Raw genomic sequence first — 6,000 nt, 5'->3', positions numbered from 1 at the left:
AGATGAGGATGAGAGGTGATGAGGTATGGTTAGGGGTGGGGTTATGCTGACACTTGGTCAAGGAAAGACAGATGTTCATGAAATTCTGTCCATCAGAAAAATAATATCTGTTTCAATGAAAGGAAAATATAAATCTGATAATGGGATTTTTGGAGCAAGGGAGCTGGGGAGAGAGACTGTTTTTCTAGTTGGGTTTGGTAAAAATGGATTTTAAATAACTAATTGAGGAAGACAAGTACAATAATTACATTCAAAAAGTCTGCTTTGGTATCTAAGAAATGTTGTCATTTAGTCCACCTGTTATATTTAAGTCCTAGATCACCAAGTAAGTTATGGGAATTTAACATTGGAAGATAATGCAGTTTCTTTAAGGGAAAAGTAATTCGAGCTGAAGGGAAGATATGGTTAAGAAAGAGAAAGAAGAGATTTACAAGAAAAGAGAAAAGAATATGAAATAATGGGAGAAAGGAAAAGTCATCTTCAAATGACAGAGAGGGAAGAAGCCAATTTAATAAAAAAAAACGATTGTTTTTAGAAATAAGAACCTTTTGCGGGCTGGCATCGAGGAGTGCACATCGTCTTGGGCCCCTGCCCGATGGGAGGGGGGCAAACCCCCAGAAAAGCTAAGTTGAAAAGCTCTTGTTCCTAACTGGGAAATTGGCTAAATGAACACAATCTGCATCACGAAGCCCTTAAGAGCCTAAAGAACTCAACTTCATACAAGTGTACCCTGTATATCTTAAGAATATTTTATGAATAACTAGCCTGAGTGCCCAGCGTTGTCCAGGTGTTAGGTGGTGTGTGTTGAGCAAAAAGAGAAAAAAAAAGTGGTAGTAGGCAGGCAGGCTCAAATCTGTACCGCGAAGGAGGAAAGGAATGTAAAAAAAAGTGACATTTTTGCTGTTGCGCCCATCGCCAAACCGGAAGTGACGAATGTTTAAATTAAGGCTAGTCAATCAAAATAAAAAATATCATGGAAAAAGCGACCCTTCTCTGTAGAAAAGTGCCCAGTTGAGGGTGAAGAAATTAATGTTTTTGGCCAAGTTTTCGATATTTGTCGTCCGAAGGGTCGATCTTCAAAACGATACCGATCATGAGAATCCGTCGCCACTGTCAAAAGTTTTGCGAGCTATACAAACATACATACATTTAAACAGACAGGTGAGATTTATATTATAGATTATTTTGTTTTTTTTATGAGAAAATGACCGCGAGTTTTTATTTCTCAATTGCCAGCCTAAATGAAGATGCAGTTCGTTTCAGATATGCCCTGACACCAGACGATGGAAGACACAGACCAGATTCAGCACAAAGTTAAAGCGACGATCAAAGTAGACAGTGTTGCCATAAGGACTTAGGGTCATGCACATTTCAGGTGCCCTGAGCAGTAGAGCGGCATTTTCTAGTGACCAGTGAGAGTCTGGTCACCTCTGAGGGGTCAACCACAAGACAGTTAAAAGTGTAGCCCTGCTGGGTTACATCTATGGTCCTGTGAGCCAGGATCGATGAACACAGCCAGGGGTATATCACAAATATGGTCCCATGAAGCAGGATCTGACGGATGCAGCCCAGAGAACCTGCGCTACATCTGAATATTCGCTGACTACTTTTCTTCAGGCCTGGGCCACCTCTCGGGCATTGCCTCTAAGTCAGCTCACCAGCACCTTATATGGTTGCAGATCGATCATTAGTGTGATTAGTCACCTTGATTGCAACGGACCATACCAAGATATAAGAACTTAAAAAGGCTATGCTGTGGTTTTCTTCAGCAATGAACAATTTTAGTTTTATTTTTCATCTTCTGCGTTGATTCAAGGAAATAATCTATCACAGATGTCCCGTTTTTCAAATGGTTTCATTTATGTAGCCCAAAATCATCTAATTTGTGTATAAATGACGAGAATTCACATTATTTTCACATGACTATTGGCCATAAAATCAGTTGCATGTTGTCATTTTAATTTCTCTATTAAGTAACTGTATGTAAACACTCAGACAGATAAGCGCTTCTGAGGTAAATCATTTCTAAGCAATCACTAAAATTTTCCTTACTATCCAACTGGAATGGAAACACCAATAGATGATATAGGACGATTGAAAAGATGTGTGAAACACATCCTTCGCTCTCCCTTTTAACAGCATCCAGGACAGTTTTCAGTATTGCAGACCAATTTTTCTCCAGCTGAAAGATCAGAACCAAATCAAGTAAGTTTCAAAATCCATTAGTCCAGCTAAAAGGTCCCTTTTGGGAGACACTCTTCGAAGGCCAAGGAATTGCCAAAGTTTATTTTAGCTCCTGTTACTACTTCATACATTCTGATTTCTCTGTTGACAACACTAATCTGGACACTGATTGCTACAAGCACTGTTACATCATCAGCATAGGTAGAATATGTGTGCAAGCACCACATTAAAGTAATCCTATTTTGAATCTGATTAACCCTTAACTATGAAGGAAGGTGTTATATAGTGGGAGGATTTCCTAACAGAAGGGTTCCAATACTGGAGCATCAATAAAAGCTATGCCTGACGAATAGATCTGAATAAATTTAAATGCTTTCATCTCAAACCACTCACCTTCACCAGGGTTTGCATTTACAAGAGGTGAATCCAATAGCGAAAATGCTGACCAAAGCCATTTTAAGTGAAAACAGCCTCCAAGGAACACAGGTCCACACCATCAAATGCTTTGGACTGATCTAAATCAATCACCTTAGCTAAATCGAATTCCTCAATGCACGATTCTGTTCGGCTCGGATGAGACTAGTCAGAACACACTGTAGATGGATAGAAAAATCTTGGTCAAAATATTTAACTCTCTATTTGACACCATTAAGTGACAAAAATTACCTATCCTATCACTAATATCTTTGTTCTTGCATGACAATTTCACAATCTCTCTGGTAAAATACTGAACAATAAACCTATAACACTATTTATTTGCTGGTGGCATGTGTCAATGTTGTGGGGTGTAGCTAAGGAGAGATCTTTACAACCTTATATGGCACTACCAGCTCCTCACTTGTAAATAATAGGCACATCTGTAAACGAAAGTGTTAACCCTGTCTGTATGTCATTGGTTTTAGCCATCATTAATTCTCTCCAGAGAATTAATGATCTGGGCTAAGGGAACAGTCATACTGAAATTGAAGGCTTGTCTAAAAGGAGCGTAGAAAATATTAATTCAATTTATTCATTTTGAAAGGACATATACAACTTGAGAGTTGATCAAACTGACTTTCTATGACCGATTAACACAAAGTCGAAATTCCAGCTCTTCATCTTCTTCCTCATCGTGACAAAAACAAGAGAGACAGAATTTAAAAAAATGCAAATGTTTTATTGGATACTTTGGACTACTTTTCTTATCTTGAATGTCATTTTCACAACGTTTTGGTCGATGTAACCTTTGACCTTCTTTAGGAGTATGTTGTCGAACTCAGTAATTTAGATAGAATTTTGAGTGCAACCCTTTATTTACTTCATAGAGGTAACCTGCTCTTGTTCTGTCAGCTCAAGTTTAAAATGACACCGAAATCCGAAGAATCTAAATATTAATAACCAATCCTCATATCAAAAATTCAGAAACCTAATGCAAATTTGTATTTTTTGTTTTCTTTCATTTCTTTCTTGGGTAAAAAGGGTTGGTGCTGGTGTAATATAAGGGGATTCCCAAAAATGTATTTCAAGTAATAACACTTGTTTGGCATTTTAGATAAAAACACAATTGCATATATACATATCAAAATTAGCAAAAATTAAAACAATTAAACATGATCAAAATTAGAATTATTTTTTAAAAATACATCCACTTTTTATTTTTTATAACTACACAACTAATGCGATAAAACTGTAATTTCAAAAAATTGTTTATAGTCTTGTTTCTACTCAATCATTTTTCATAATTTTTGGAATTTTTACTAATTTCGATCTTGATTTATGTAATTTTTTTTTTACCAAAAAGCATTAATTTGAAGTCTCATTAAAGTGCACAAGTACAACAGTTTGAGAAGAAAGTTAAGCCTACAAAATGTATTTGACTCTTCTTATTTCTTTGTTTAATCTAAGATATATAAAAAAAATTGGTCAACTTGTAAGAGGGAGACATAAATATTCATGTCTTTTGGGTATACCATGACACATTCTCACACTAACAATGATGCCAAATTTTATAATACAACTTCACAGACTATCTTTTTATATACTGTTCATGTACATACAATATGAATACTGATTTTGAAAAATGACATTTAATTTAAATTATTTTTAATTCAATCATTGATTTTAATGCATGTTTTGGTGTACTTCTTTTATTTCCTATTTAGCATAAGCTTTCAAATAAGTTGCTATTTCTAAGTTGCAAGTTAAAAAGGAAAATTGATTTCTTTTAATGTTTTACATTTATATTTTAAGAGAATAATCATGTAACAAGAATATGGTTTTACTCCTATGTGCTCTTTTATGGAAAATATAGCCACATACTTCACACGAATATGGTGTCTTTTCAGCATGTGTTGCAATAAAGTTCATTCCTGTTATATCGTGGGATGCATTGGATTAATATAACATAAAATATCTTACCGCAGGGACTTCAGCCTTCACGTTGGTAAGTGGCAGCTCATGAGGAAAGAAACGTAACACTTATGAACAAATAAGGAACCACTCACTGTTACATAACAATATAAGTTTATTAAGAAGACACGCTCACACACGTAACTACAATTCAAACATAATAGATGAAAGTTAGAAGTCCAAATATGATAAATCAATGAATGGGCATGATGTTCATCTCGTCATTTTCAAAGTAACTCTGTTTTCCCTCCACTGTCCACTTCCGGTTGTCCATCTCGCGAGAAATTTAAGTTTAGGATTATGGACAAAGGGAGGCGACTTTGGCCAAAGAAGTAAAGAGTTACTCCCCTTTGCATTATAAATTTTTTTGATCCCAACATCTCCCCTTTAAATTTTGTCGCTGGTACAACTTCAGTTGAGGATCCACCTGCAAATGTTGTGTTGGACAACGGGTGCGAGCTGACTTCTGGATATTAGGTTCTTGCACTCCAGCTTCAGGTGTTTGTTGTGGCAAGTTGAAGGTGTCCAACAAGATGCTTAGTGGAATAGAGTGATCTGGTATTCTGTCTGGGAGATGTGATGGTCGCAGGTGGTTGGAGTTTGGAAATTGTTTCCTCAGAGGTAATGTGGTTCATTTGGAATATCTCTGGCCATTTGCTGTAAGCATCTACAAGAAAGGATTGTCCATTTGTAGGCCCTGCAAAATCTATGTGGAGGCGCGACTAGGGGGAATCTGGAATAGGCCATGAAGAAAGTGTAGATTTTCGAGGGGATTTAGCTGCCTGCTGACATTTAGAGTAAGTGCATGCAAATCTTCCAGCTGCTTATCCATTTTTGGTCAATAAACGTAACCACATGCTAATGCTTTCATGCAACTGATGCCTTGGTGTCTGAAATGGAATTGTTTTAGAATTCTGTTTTGCAATGATGAGGGAATGATGACCCGTTTGGCAAGTATACCATCAACCTCTGATAAGGAAGATTTCCATTGAAAAAATGGTAGTAAGTCTTTGTTTGGGGGCACTGTTGGCCACTTGGTATGGTGGTAGTGAATAACTTCTTGTAGTAGTAGTCAGAAGCTGTCTTCTTTAATCATATCAAAAGTAACCGGTAGTTCTCTTATCCTAGCTATGAGTGTTGAAGATTTCTGGCTCCAAGGATATTGCTGCAATAACGGAGTCTTCAGGTAGCCTCTGGTGTGTACTAATTAATCTCGATAGGGCATCTGCATGTCAAATCGAATTAGTTGAAAGGTACTTCATTGAGAAATTGTAGTCCAATAATGTGGTAGCCCATTGTTGTACCTATTTACTATGCCTCCCCACGGGACAGAGTTAGACACCAGGGTCATTTTTCAACGTGGAGAAAAGGTACAAAAATAAAAATTGTCTCAGTCGTGAAGGATTTCTCCTCCACCGAAAGAGAACA

Source organism: Euprymna scolopes, chromosome 34 (assembly GCF_053919585.1).
Source record: "Euprymna scolopes isolate OS-2025 chromosome 34, ASM5391958v1, whole genome shotgun sequence".
NCBI classification, from domain to species: Eukaryota; Metazoa; Mollusca; class Cephalopoda; order Sepiida; family Sepiolidae; genus Euprymna; species Euprymna scolopes.
Note: the sequence above shows the minus strand (reverse complement) of the source record.